The following is a 15342-nucleotide window of genomic DNA, read 5'->3' as shown; positions in this document are numbered from 1 at the left end:
CAGTAAGAGATATCGGCTCCCAAATACAGGACTGCCTGTAGAGAACAAAGCAGATTTCAACAAGTGTGTCCACCTGAAATAAGGCAGGGAAGTTATTTCTTGTATTTTGTTGTGAATTGTTTTTGTGTTTGTTAAAGCAATCACATAGAACTAAAGAGAAGAATTTGCATTTAGAGAGTTCACAATTTTAGTAGACTCCTGATGTAAATGCTGTATTGAATTTATTTCCCCAGAGAGGGCAAGGGTCAAGTCAAATTCTGCACCATTTGGAAAACTGATGAAATACAAAGGCAACTTCTGTTGCAGAGTTGAGGGCCAAAGGATTACTAGACACAGAACGACACTTCTATGTGTCAATGAACAACAGGGTCAGAGAAAGTCAGCTCACATTTTTATCTTGCCACTGCTTTGGCAACGTGTTAGGAGTTTGGTATTCTGCCCAAATTTCTCCTTTAAGGTATATGTGGAGATCTCTAAGGCGAAGACAGGGTTAAGAAATAGGACTTAAGGGGGAAAATGTATAAAAAGGAGAAACTTTAGCTAAACAAAAGACAGAGGGTTTTTTTGTTGTTGTTGGATTGTTTGTTTATTTGTTTGTTTTGACCATCAGGTCTTTAAAGCTAAGCCATGGTTTTACATTTCTACTACACTAAAACAGGTGTGAATTGCCACATGGAATTGGGAATTTTGTAGGCAAAGGAGGAAACACGTTAGGAGAAGAGTAGTATTACTAAATAGACAAGGTACCTTAAATGCTCCAAACTGGGTTTTACCCAAAGCAAAAGGTTTTGAGTTGCCACTTGGTAGACTGGTACAAAGTGAACAAAAATTTGCATATGTGAGTGTGCACAAAATTCCCAAAGTAAAAATTTTAGCTTGGAATTGTAATCCAAGTCTTCTATTGCCCTAAGGAAAGGTTAATGATAAGAGCCCACTGTTTCACAAGGGCTCAGGAGTGGTGGCTTTTGGACAGAACACTGCTAGCAGGACACTGGAGTCAATTTATTCAGCATGCCTCTAGTCCTCAAACTGTCATCAAAAGCCTAGACATTCGGGCCTTTCAAGCTCAAAATTACCATTCTGAGGGGTGCCTGGGTGGCTCAGTCGGTTAAGCGTCCAACTTCAGCTCAGGCCATGATCTCACGGTTTGTGAGCTTGAGCCCCATGTCGGGCTCTGTGCTGACACCTCAGAGCCTGGAGCCTGCTTCAGATTCTGTCTCTTTTGCTCTCTGCCCCTCCCCCACTTGAGCTCTGTCTCTCTGTGCTTCTCAAAAATAAAATAAATGTAAAAAAAATCTTTTTTAATAAAAACAACTATCATTCTGAAAGTAGCCACCAAAAATTAATAAACGTAAAAAACTATGCCAAACTATAAAACATGACACCACAGAAAGATATGGACACTAACACTGATACCCATTCTATCCGTTTGCAGCAAAGAGGTAAGAAGAACAAAAAGGCCAGGAACTGTCACAGACACTCTTGATCTTCATGGTTCTGTGTGTGATGTTAGAGAAAAAGAAAAAATAGAAAAGGTCACATTTGTGAGACTGTAAACGTGTACATACACATATAGTTAACGAGGTAGTATAAAGTGAGGAAATCTAATTTCCCTACTTGGATAGAGTGGATGGGGGTTGGCAAAATTCCTGGCAAAATTCCATGGAAAAATAAAGTGCTAAACTTTCCAGTATTCCTTATGTAAAGTGGTGCTAGAAAAAGAAATGGTCTAAGGCATAATCTGCCTTTCTCTACAAGGAAGATCTCAGGACATCAGGGTCAATATGAGACTTTGCATGGATAATACTCCTGTATTCAGCTTCAGATTTTTTTTCAGAAACTAGTAGAGTATAAAGCATAATTTTTATCATATATATATAATATGAAACTTGAAAGCTAAGTATGGCACAATGGTAAGGAAATGTATTTAATCTTATCTTCATACCTGTACTTCAAAAAGAAAAGAAACTATTCCAGCCAGTTGTCCTGCACCAAAATCACATTGTCCTTCCCCAGAACCAGACACCAAGTTCTAAAAGCCAAAAAGCTGTCACTGACCTTAGACCCAAAAAAGAGCCCAGTAGGCTGAACATAAGTTGGCTAAACTATGTTTATATTCTTGGATCAGGTTTATTATAAGTTAAACCCTGTATTTTATAATAAATTATCTCGTGCATTTTATTATGAATTATACCATGTGGCTACTGATCAGATCTGGGACAGGCATTTCCATAAGCAAAAAAAAAAAAAAAGTTGTTTTATGTTAACCTTTCTGAACAGCTGAGTCAAGACCAAGCCCAGGTTACCTGCTGTGATTCAAGGAAATGCAAAACTAAAATGTGACAGAACAGTTCACTAACAAAGGTCAACCTTTGAACCTTGTGCTTTGGGTGTTCAGAAGTCACTGATTAGAATGCAAATACCCATGTGAGATTTTTCATTTTAGGTCTTATCAGCAGACAGCAAAGCTGTCTGGTATCTGTATTCAGATAGCCCTTTAATTAAGCCCTAAAGTATAACTTATATATGTTTTTATAATTTCCTTGTTGGTTTAAATATTTCATATTTGAAAAAGTTATCTGGGATATTACTTGCAAGACTTGCTTAACCTTATAAAGTTGAATCCTTATGGTCACTGAATTTTAGGAAGGATCCATGGTCAGGCATATATAAAATATCAGATTTAAGTACACTTATATTGGCCAACACCAGGATGTGTTCTATAAATGGAATTATTTTGAATTAAGAGTTAATGTTAACATTCCCAAATGTTTTAAGTGTTTGATGTAATTTGCAAAAAAAAAAAATGTTTATTTTCAACATTTCTTTAAATTTAAAATAAAGCTTACATTCATGGCCACCAGCGGACAGCACAGCTCTTGAATGACTGCAACCCAAATTTAATACAGAGGTGGTGGTTTGGGATGGTGAGTAGAGACCACAAGAAACCAAAGAGAATCAAGGGCAATATTTCCCTCTGAACACTCAATCTAATCCAATGTTGAGACCTCACAAGTGCAAATTCCAAAAATAAAAAAGAACAATCAAGAATATAATCAGGCTACCTGAAGAAAGACAGATACAGACATCAGGATCCTGAAAAAAAGGTGGGAAGGGTTGGGGAGTGGGATAGTCATGGACAAAGGAAATCTGGCTCAGGAGAGAGATAAAGAAGCACCAAGATATAAAGTGATGAATAAAAACAGGAGAAAAACACTAATTTGGATTCGGGGCACAAGAAATGTTGCCAGCAACCAGCCTACAACTGTTAGGTCTCTTCCATTCCTTGACCCAAGCTTGCTGTTAATTGCTTGCTCAGCCAGTCTCCTCCACTGGGTTTTGGCAATCTCAGTGACTATCTGGTTTCTGCTTTCATTGACACTAGTACGGGCTGAATAAAATACCTGTGTCTGGCCTGTCATTAGCATGTGCTCAAAAAATATTCATTGGTTTTTTTCTTCCTCTTAACTTCAAAATAAGAACCAAGGATCAAATATATTTTCCTATTAATATTAGAATGAATATATGCATACTAAAATTCCAAAAATGTTTTCGAACAGTAGAGAGGGTGAGGCTATAACTCAAAAGTTTTATACATGTCTTTGAGGACTGAGCTCTTAAAACCACCTTGTCAATGAACCTTGAAGAACCAGAAGTTTGCAAAGAACTCCTTATGATGCGAACATGCTTCTGATTAGCCCCAAAACCACATACACCCCAGGGGAGAAATTCTTGCTCTCCAGAGCCTTCTTCCCACATCCAAAGAGCTTTAACTATTATTCTTTGAGGCAACTTATGGTCAGTGTGCCACTGGAAAGCTTCTCTTCAAATCTGTGCAGCACGCTACTATGTCAAACTCTGAAGTGCTGCATGTGCTAAAATAAGTCACAGATGACTGACCAGATTAGGGGAAAAAATACTGTGGGCGGGCAACCAGAGACGAAATTGGCAAGAAAGGATGTCAGAGGGGATTTCCAGAGCCTCTACACTGAAGGATAGTGATAGTGAGTTAGTGAGAGAACCCACTGGTGGCAGGAACTCTAATACTTTTGAGGGAAAAGGAGCTTAAGGACTATAAAAAAGAAATGTCAAGAAGGTAACCTACAATTATCAATTCTGCCCTAGGGAAACAAGGGAAAGAAAGTGTTTCATAGAAAACTGCTTCACAACAAACACCAGAACGACCCTCCTGACAAGGTCTTACCACAGATAATTTTCATGGCTATAACTTCACAGATATTTAAATTTCCATTATACTACAAAGTATTTTTCTAAGGTTTGCACTATCTCTATAATATCTGATAATAATGGAACAGGCTTCACTTTCAGCCAATAGAAGGACTCGTCACTAGGACATGAATTACTCTGAGCCCAGACAAGCCACAAAAAGTACAGCCTCAAACGAATGTTCAAGACTCTCAAAATACACACACACACACACACACACACACACACACCACCAACAATGACAAAGACCAGAACCACAGACCAGTTTCCTTAATTTCGAGTTATGGCTTGTCATGAAGCGTTCCCTGTCTTCCAGATCTGTGCCACAGAAAAAAGGAAAAGATGTGTATGATTCTAGTTTTATCACCAAGAGAAGCCCTTTCTGTTCTCTGTGTGAAAACTTCAAGGGTTTGTCACTGCCCACAGAAAATGTACTATCAAGCCCCACAACCTTATGTGACTTTTTAAGGAAGAAGGAAGTTGCTAGTGCCTGTCGTGCACAGTGGCAACATGCTCAGGTTCTCGGTGCAAACCACAGCACTCGGTTTGCTAAGAGTCCTACCACCAGAGGAAATGTGCAATGAGACTCCCAGCCATCAGCTACCAAAGGAGAAAACAAATATCTCATGTGGCACATAGAGAAAGCAACGGCTCTGGGGGTGGGGCACAGGGGTGGGGGGGTTGCCTAGAGCTTCCAGAAAAAGAATGAACAGGTAGCACCCCAGACCCAGGGCAGAGGGAATTCTCCTTCAGCAAGTGAACCCACAAAAGGCTATAACCTTGCTGATCTCACAGGTCAAAAACATACAGCAGATGGATTGCTCTCATAGAGAAATAGAACTGTTTGAAATGCCTTCCATCTCCATAAAATTTTGATGCATGTAAATATTTATATCTTGCATGTTTATCATATGCATTTTTGCATGTTATAAGCAACAGGATTTTCTCTCAAAAACTCTATAGTGCCAGCCAAGCAAATCCTCCCTTACTGACATTGTTCACCCCCATATACAGTCATATACAGAAGACATCATTTTGAATGGTTACATCCCTCTGATTTCTAGTCTTTGAGTCAGAGAATTAGCCTAAACAAAGTCATCTTTAGAGAACCAGACCTTATTTCTTTAGAGCAAAAAGGAGCAGCACCCTAGCAATACGGTGCACAGATGGAAGACGGCAGAGAGGAAAAAAACCAGGCTCTGAACTGACATTATCTTGGCTTGCTACTGATTTCTATCAGTGAGAGGCAGCACTGATTTTTTCTTTCCAGTGAATTGAGGGGTGGGGAGGGGGAGGAAGAAAGGAATGGAGGGAGGGAGAGAGGGAAAAGAATGAAAGAACGAAGAACAAAAGAAAGAACAAAAGAATGAAAGAAAGAAAGAAAGAAAGAAAGAAAGAAAGAAAGAAAGAAAGAAAGAAAGAAGAAGAGAGAAGGGAGGGTGGGAGGGAGGAAGGAAGAAACTAGCATATCTTCTAAACTATATTATGTAAGATATCATTAAGTATATAGGAGTGCAGTTTAGGACTTCACTCCCAAGCAGCTGGAGTCCATACTGAGCCTGCAGACATTCTAGCTCCTATCGTGAGTATTTTAGGAGGTGGGTGAACTATTTGGGGACTGAATCACTTTCCTAAGAACATTCAGTGTACATCAACCAATCCCTCATAGCTCTGCATCACCTGGGCTGGTGAGATGGTCTTCTCCTTGCCTAGACAACTGACAGTTCTAGAGCTTGTAGATAAGAGCTTAAAAGACAGCTGAAAAAAGATCATGTGTTAGGAGGACTAGGGGTACAACTAGGACTGGTTGTACTCAACTGGAATTAATAAAGTTAAAAACCAAACTAGAAGCAGCCTATGGCAGATTAAAAAGGGCCAGAAATTCTTTGATACTCTTTCCTTCAAGAAATGGGGTCTCTTTCCCTTCCCCTTCAATCTGGGCTGGCTGGCAACTGCTTGATGAATAGAATGTGGCAGGAATGACACTCTGTGAGCACCAGGCCCTGACTCTAAGAGAACTGGCAGTTTTCACTTCAGTCTCTAGAAGTGCTGAGCTGCCATGTTAGAAGTCTAACTCCTCAGTGGAGAGGTCCTGGGAAGACATGAAGATGGAAAGCAGCCCAGCAGAGCCCCCTCCTTACAGCCATCACCATCCTGTGACCCATCAGAGTCTATTTTGGATGTCTATTTTGGATTTCTTCTCTACATCCAGGCACGAGTCTGCAAGGCTTAGATGATTTACCAGGGAGGAGCTCTGGGGGAGCATCAAAGACTCAGAGGAAGGGCAAGTCAGCCTAGGAGGGAAGGAAATGTAGAGTTGGAGTTGGAAGGCACATGAGCCAAGGCAGCCTGAGGTTGCATGACTGTTAAGCAAAAAGCACTCAAATAGCAGAAGTGGGACTCTGGGGGGAAAGACAGAGTGCCAATATTCAAGAAAAATCTCCCTGCTTTGTAAACACTGAGTGTCCTTAGGTAAAGCTCCTCTTGGAACATACTTAAGACACCTGGAGCCTGGCAAATTGGAAGCACAGAGATAAACAAAGAAGTGAATTTAAGAAGACATTCTTCTGTTGAATGGCTATTTGTTTATTTTCATCAGGTGGCTGCTTACTTTTCCTCCAATTGTGCCATATTCCACTTTATGCTCAAATAAGCTCATTTTGGCAAGAGAGTTGCTAAAGGTTCCATGCTTTGCATACTAAAGTTTTGTTTTGTTTTGTTTTTATACAGAGACTTCAAAACTATTGAGGGGCGCTGGGATGGCTCAGTCAGTCAAACACTTGACTCTTGATTTCGACTCAGGTCATGATCTTACGGTTCATGAGTTCAAGCCCCGCATCGGGCTCTGCGATGACAATGTGGAGCCTGCTTGGGATTCTTTCTCTCTCCATCTCTCTCTGCCCCTCCCCAGCTCGTGCATGCACACATGCACTCTCTCTCTCAAAAATTAAAAAAAAAAAAAAAAAAAAAACTATTGAAAAATCTAAGCAGTGGTTCTCCAGAGGAAGTCTGTTGTCAGCCTCCCTGCCACCAGCACCCCTTCACCCAGTCCCCATAGAGAGACAAGAGAGCTACCTCTATTGGGAGAGAAAAAGAAGTCAAAGACACAAAAATTTCTACCCTTTGTAGTCAACAATAATGTATCTTCTAATGCATATCCTTCCTGCCTCCTGCCCATGCTCTTGGTGGCAAAAAAGGTGTGCACTCTATGCCCAGGATGGCAGATGTGACCTATATTTTCATGTTCTGATGCTCTTTGTGGCTTCCTCTTCCCCTCATGGGGCCCATGATGCCTCTGTTCAAAGCACTTTTTCCATTAGCTTATGGCTTTGTGTCAGGCAAGTCCGTAACTGTTTCAATCATCCTGTCCATGCAGTCACCCAAACAACAGGAATTAGGTAAGCACATAAACCAGCCTAAGAGAGGTCTAGTCTGCTTTGGAGAACAAATGGAAAGTCCTGTAATGATGTACAGGCAATGTTTTGTGTGATTAAAATAATATCAACTAGATGACTAATGACTTGTGGGTTTCTTCTCATTTAGGAGGTCACATGATTCCTCTCTTGGGTCCAAATCTACCACTTCCACTTAGCTTAACTTACAAAAACAAAGGTCTCCAACACTCAACTGTATCATTTTTTTTTAAACTAGATTCTGTAATATCTCCCTCACTCTGCAAACCATGCTATTTTTCACTTAATGCTTTAGCTCTTATTGGTAAGATAAAATAAAAGTTTAAAAATGCGGATGAGGGGCACCTGGGTGACTCAGTCAGTTAAGCATCCAACTATTGATTTCGGCTCAGGCCATGATCTTGTGGTCATAAGTTTGAACCCCGCAGTGGGCTCAGTGCTGGGTGTAGAGCCTGCTTAAGATTCTCTCTCTCTCCCTCTGCCTCTCCCCCTCTCCCGCTCGCTCTCTCAAAAAAAAAAAATGGATGAAATTTTGCTTTTATTATTAGTCCTGTTTTGTTACAATGAGCCTGATTTTGACCCTGTGGACATATAACCTGTTTAGATAATAGCGGTGTTTATGTTCATAATACCTTCCCCAAACACACTGACAGCACAAATTTGAAAACTAGAAAGAAAGAAGGAAGAAAGTAAGGAGAGAGTGAGGGGAGGGAGGGACAGAGGAAAGGTAGGTATATTTGGCTCATGTTTCTACCTCTTTTACCTAGGATTCCAACTCTACACGTATTCCTTCCTACCTGCCCTTCTATGCTTGAGCTGGTAAAGGACTTGGCTTGTCCTCCTACTAAGAGAAAAATCCTTAGTACCTTCTTTCTCTAAAAACATTAGGACAAACTCAATGAAGTCAGCGCACAGAAGGTGAGGAGTTCTCAGCCAATAAGACTCTTTCGGACCTTCCAGATATGATATGGTCTCTCCATCTTCATTCTGCCAACCAGCTCACAGTTTCTCTACCAGCATCTGCCAGAATCTGCAACTGCCAAGAACAGGAGCAGGCAGCTTTCCATTTTAGTCAGACATCCAGTCTTGGATGACTGAGCCCTACATCCTAGAACATGTTCCTTCCCTCTAATTGCCTTACTCTTTAGGAAGCTGTGGTAGGCAGAATAAAGATCTCCCCAGAACATCCATGCTCATGTCCACACCCTACTCCCTAGATCCTGTGAATATGTTGGGTTACATGGCAAAGAGGAATTTAAGGTTACAGGTGGAATTAAAGTTGCTAATGAGCTCACCTTTAGAAAGGAAAATCACCCTCCATTATCTGAGTGGGCCCAACATAATCAGAAAGGTTCCTAAAAGTGGAAGAGAGGTATAGAAGAGGAAATCAGAGTGATATAATGTGAAAACAACTCAACCTGCCATTACTGGCTTTGAAAATGGAGAGAGTTGCAAGCCAAGGTACATGGACCTGGAAAGCTGGAAAAACAAAGAAGAAGATTCTCCCCTAGAACCTCCACAAAGGAACACAGCATTGCTGACACTTTGATTTTAGGTCAGTGAGGTCTGCATCAGACTTCCAATGCACAGAGTTGTAAGATTATAGACTGTGTTGTTTCAAGCCACTAAGTATGTGGTAACTTATTACAGCAGCAATAGAAAACTAATACAGAAACCATTAGTACAAAGCAAGTCTACCCTACTTGGGTAGCCATCCTGCACTCACTCTAGATTCTCAGGTTGAAGCCCAGGCACACAGTTCATCCCACTTGAACATGGGGTTCTAGTCCTCCCAATGTACCCTTCCTGGAGGTTGACATGGGACCACATCTACACTGCCTATTCCCTCTAGACTTAACTGACCTCTAAAGTTCCCCTCATAATTCTAAGGATGCTTATGCAAATTGTTACACTGAGCAGCCTGCAGAACATCCTTGTAGATGTGCAAAATGGGCCCAACTTTTCATTCATTCATTGAAGAAATACTTATTGTTGAGCCAAATGATCCCTAAATTTTCTGTAGACTCTTAAGACTCTAAAGAGAAGACTCTAAGACTCTACTCATATAATTGAAAAGATAATAGTTATTACTTCTGAGAGCAAATGTTCAAGCAAATACTGAAGTAAATGCCTTTGCTATTACTTTTATTTTTCTCTCATGTTGGCCTTCTCTAGAAGTCTTAGGAAGCGTAGATCAAAAAGCTCTAAGTGGCATGTAGGTCATTGCTTTGCCTTTGTAGATACTCATCTTAATATAAAAAGCCCCTTGTTTGGTTGAAAGGTAAATGAGTTTCCCAGAGAACCAGCCCTTCATCAGTGGCATAGTGCAGTAGTGGAGGCCCAGACCCCACTTCAGAATGCTCAAGTTCAGAACAACCTGGGATCTGTTTCTCACAAGCTATAGAAGGGGACAAGCTAATTCACTTCTCACTACCTCTGTTTCCCATTTACAAGATGAGTAAAATAATAATATCTACTTTGTAGGATACTTGTCAGGTTAAGTCATTAATACATACAAGATGCTTAGAGCACTGCCTGGCATAGGGCCATCCATCACTGTCACACTTTGTTACTCCTTTGGTTCTCTCACTGTCAGGGTTTTGGAAATCCTGATAACTTCTGGTCTTGCCAAAGGCCATGGCTTTCCAAAAAGAAATACAATGGTGTACTTATTCCCAATAGCCATCCAAATATAAAATCCATGTTTGGAAAACTTCTCAATGCTTCTTTTAAGCTGCTAAACTCCCCTTAATTAAGGTTTAAAATAAGTTCCTCCAAAAGTTTCAAAGCATAGGTCACTCATAATTACCTCTCCTAAGTTATTTTACAAAATTCCCAAGGGGAGAAATTCCTCCAAGTATATAAGGCAGTCTATCAGTGTTTAACAAACGGGGATGTATTTTAAAATGTAAATTCTCAGTCCTCATTTGAGATTTAATAAATTGGAATGGAGGCCCATAAATCTGAATATTAATAAAAATATTATATATGGTATATTGTTCTTATGCATACAAAGTTTAAGAAACATTGCCTTAGCAATCTTTAATTTAGAAGCTACCCTCATTTTATTATGCTAGATAATTCTGCAGATAAAGACAACTCTGGAAAAAGGCGAGGCTTGATTGGCTTCTATACCATTCTCTTGTAAGATTTTTTAAAAATAAATCACCCATCTGCTTTCTCAAGGAAGGGAAAGAGAAAGACCTCGCATACTGGAAAGTGACTTATTAACAGAGAAAAGCATTATTACCTCATAGCTCAGACACCACTGGATGAATGAGTGTTAAGAACACAATTACACGTGGTTTTCACAGTAGACACTGCATTATGAGAATCTAGATTCTAATATTAGAGAGTCTGAAATGCACTCATTTGTGATAATAATATTGAAAATGCAAGTTGTAGTTGAATGCATTCCTTATTAATTTTCCTTCAACACATGATATAATTAACTGACAATCGTCAGCTCTTAAAACAAAAGGAACATTGCCTCAGCATGTTTGTTGTGAAATAAAAGGGTGACGTGTCAAAAATGTGCTAGGAACAGAGGAGTTGACATCATCTGCAGCGTGGTGATGAGCTTTCCTTACATACCTCCAAAAAAGGAAAAGAAAACTCATGTTTTGGAAAACAATGCCAAGTTTTAACACTTTTCCTCTTTATTGTTGGTTTTTTTTACTGTGATAATTAATGTTCAACCTCAAATATTAAAGGAAAATATTTGGGGGCACGTGGTTTCATGTGGCTAAGTTTTCACTTTTGGAAAGCGTGAATGGGAGCCCACCTGCGGCAGCACCCTCTGCTTTCCTCCTTTCAAAGACGGCCAGACTCCTCTCTAGCCTCTGAGGTTAATGCCCAGAAAACTGCATTTTTAACTATCATCACTGGTGATTCCTGCACCCATCAAATTTGAGAACTGCTTCTTTGAGAACATATAATGGAATTGAAACTTAGTGATGTATGTTTTCCTTATTTTTGAAGTACTTTAAAATTATCATAAGAGTAAACTAATAAACAGAAATTCAGAAAATTAACATGAGAATCAAGTCTAAGACTGTGATAAGAATCAATAAATATTTCCCAAATAAATGACTAGAAATAACTAATAACATGAGTAAATATAATTGAGCCAAGGAGTTATGAATTCTTTGACTTTACCAGTATCAAAAAGATAAATTATTAAAGCTTTATCATCTGTATTAAACTTGTATTCACAGTCCAAAGTAACCTACGAACTTATGTATCTCAATAATATTCTTCATTTTTTTCTCACTTGTTGGGGGAGGGGAGAATTATTATGTATTCACCAGAAGCAAAAATAAAATGTAAATCACACCAACAAACCTTTGCTATTTTTTTTGTTGTCACATCTTTGTTTTGACTTTTTAGATTTTTCTCAAGGCAAGTGATATTAGCATCCATCTACTTGAGCTCTTCATGGGGCTGCTTGTCTATGGTCAGGGGTGAGTCACTGGCCCCATAACTCATGAGTCCAGTTTACTGGTCACGCAGGTAGGAATCCCCTGACTAGCAACTACTCCCACAACACTGGTTTGTCTTAATCTGTTTGAGAAATGACACTTGCTTCCACCTAATGCCAACATCAGTGCTCTAAGCACTTTTGGGTGCCTCTAGCACCCAAAAGATGAAACGGGATATCTATCAAGTCATCCAACTGTATGGATTATCTCCTTACATTATCGCTGTCCTACTTAAAATTATACGAAAATATTTTCAAATTATAGAAAATTTATAACACAGAAAAAAATTACTCATTTTGACATTACCCCATACACTTATCACAATCACATATGAATCTATTTGTAATTATTAATTATCTTTTCTCACTTAAAAAATAAGTCATATTTTTCATATTTATATTTAAATAGTTGTATAATGTTCCCTCAAATGGACAAGCCACAGTTTACCTAAACTATCCTTATTGTTGGGCACTTACATTGTTTCTAAAGTCTTACTATCAGCGCACCTGGGAGGCTCAGTTGGTTAAGCACCCAACTCTTGGTTTTAACTCAGGTCATGATCTCATGAGTTCAAGACCCACACTGGGCTCCATGCTGACAGTGCAGATCCTGCTTTGGATTCTCTCTCTCTCTCTCTCTCTCTGCCCCTCCCCTACTTGTCCTGTCTCTCTCTATCTATCTCAAAATAAATAAACTTAAAAAAAAATTTAAGTCTTGCTAGCATAAATCATGTTTTGATGAATATTTGTGGTGTTTTCTGTATTTTGAATTATTACCTTAGGACAGATTCCCAGTTCTGAGATTAATAAAGCAAAAGTATATTATTTTTATTGATTTTTGGAAAAGGTGTAACAGTTTAAAGAGCCCCAACAAAGGTATTATTAGTTTACTTTTTCACAGTATCCTTGTCAAAACTGGATGTACTTCTTTGTTTTTGCTAATTAAATAAAAAGCAGTCCCTTTGCCGATAACTGTGCTCTGCAGCCCTTTGTTGTTTTTCATCCAACTATATTTACAGTAAAGCTCCTTGAAAACTAGAACTAGGAAAGCTGCAAATGAGCAGAATCTCAATAAAAGAACTGGTATCCAAAACAATTACAACCGGCCAGTGAAGAAGGCTGGGAACATACCAGAATAACTGCAGAAAGAGGGAGACGCAGACTGTGGAAACAGAATGAGTTCAGTGTCTGGAGTTCTGCAACGGCCAAGTGGCCATGGGGCTGGGGGTTGGAAAGAACGGCAGAGAACCAACAGTTGTCGAGCTACGATATGAACTAACATGGACCAGCAACCACGCTAGATAGTTCGTAGACAATACGTGATTTCATCCAGGCAACAGCGCTGTACCCTACTGTGCTGGGTTAAATAGCATCCCTCCAAAACTTCTTGTCCACCCAGAAGTTCAGAACGTGACCTTGTTTGCAAATAGCGTCTTTGCAGATGTAATTAGTTAAGATCAGGCCATACTGGCTCTCTCCTCCGGGCTGCCAACAGGCCGTCCAGGCTGAGGAAGACCCGGAAACTTCGGGGCCACGTGAGCCACGGACACGGTCGCGTCCGCAAGCACCGGAAGCACCCAGGAGGCCGGGGTCATGCCGGTGGCATGGATCCCCACAGGGTCAACTTTGACAAATACCAGCCAGGTTACTTCAGAAAAGCTGGTGTGAGGCATTACCACATAGAAAGGAACCAGGGCTTCTGCCCAACTGTCAGCCTCGATAAACTGCGGACCTTGGTCAGTGAGCAGTCACAGGAAAAGGCTGCCAAAAACAAGATGGGAGCTGCTCCCATCAGCAATGTGGGGTGATCGGGCTACGACAAAGTTTTGGGAAAGGGAAACTCCCCAAACAGCCTGTCATGGGGAAGGCCAAATTCTTCAGTAGAAGAGCTGAGAAGATCAAGGGTGTGGGAGGAGTCTGTGTCCTGGTAGCTTGAAGCCACATGAAGGGAGGTTCATTAAATACTGACAAGTGCTTAAAAAAATAAATGAAAAAAATCAGGCCATACTGGATTAGAGTGAACCCCAAATCCAATGACTAATGTCCTTATGGAAAGGCCACGTGAAGACACAGAAACAGACCAACACACTTCGGGAAAAACATGTGACAATACAGACAGAGACAACAGTGATGCTGCTGTATGCCAGGGAAACCCAAGGACTGCCAGCAACCACCAGAAGTTGTGAGGAAGCAAGGAAGGATCTTTCCCTAGAGCCTTCAAAGACAGCATGGTCCCCCAAAACACCTTGGTTTGGACTTCTGGCTCCCAGAATTGTGAGACAATCCATTTCTTTGGTTTTATGGCATCAAGTTTATGATAATTTGTTATGGCAGCCATAGGACACTAACACAACTAGATATTTCATTCTGGATTTACAGATGAAAACGAAGTTCAGAGAGATTTAGTGTCCTCTAAATATACCTCTAAGTGGCAGAACCAGGATGCAAACTAAAGCAGCCTGACTCCAACCTGTGTTCTTTCTTCTACATTTTGCTGCTTCACAGGAACCTTTTGGTTCTAAGCCTGGTTGTGTCACCAGTTTGCTGTGAGGCCTTGAGAAGTTCACATAATCTCTTCTGGCCTTAGTTCACTGTGTGTAAAACAGCTACTAGGGTGGTTGATTTCTTTTTTTTTTTTTAATTAAAAAAAATTTTTTAAGTTTATTTTGAGATAGAGCATGCATGCACACACAAGTGGGGAAGGGGCAGAGAGAGAGACAGATTGAGACAGAGAGAGAGAGGAAGAGAGAGAATCCTAAGCAGGCTCTGTGCTGTCTGCACAGAGCCAGACACAGGGCTCAATCCCACGAACTATGAGGTCATGACCTGAGCTGAAATCAAGAGTCAGACCCTTAACCGACCGAGCCACCTAGGTGCCCCTGGGTTGGTTGATTTCTGAGATCCTTCTTCCTCTACAGCATTCTGCAAGGTAGCTGCCCACCTACAACTCTAATCCTACTAGTACCTCCAGTGAGTGAGGCTCAAGGAACCTGGAGAATCCTTGCCTATGGCTCCACTAAAGGCATTTCCTATACTCAATCCAAGTCCACAACAGGTTTATATGAAGGAACCTACAAGAAAGAAAGAAGCCTTGAGATCCTTAACACCACAGAGTTTGAGTCATGAACCTGCTGGTATTAGAGACCAAGTTGTATCTTATTCAAGAAACAGCTTAAGATAAAAGTCACCACGCTCAGAGCAGAACACTCTGCAACCAACTCT

General features: G+C 40.4%; 1 pseudogene; it reads left to right on the top strand.

The window, feature by feature from the left end:
- Window positions 1-1378: 1378 nt before the first annotated feature.
- LOC122198470 lies at window positions 1379-14800 on the top strand (annotated as a pseudogene).
- Window positions 14801-15342: the final 542 nt, after the last annotated feature.

The sequence above is a fragment of the Panthera leo genome, chromosome A1, assembly GCF_018350215.1.
Source record: "Panthera leo isolate Ple1 chromosome A1, P.leo_Ple1_pat1.1, whole genome shotgun sequence".
Lineage (NCBI taxonomy): Eukaryota > Metazoa > Chordata > Mammalia > Carnivora > Felidae > Panthera > Panthera leo.
Note: the sequence above shows the minus strand (reverse complement) of the source record. Positions and strands in the feature narration are given on the sequence as shown.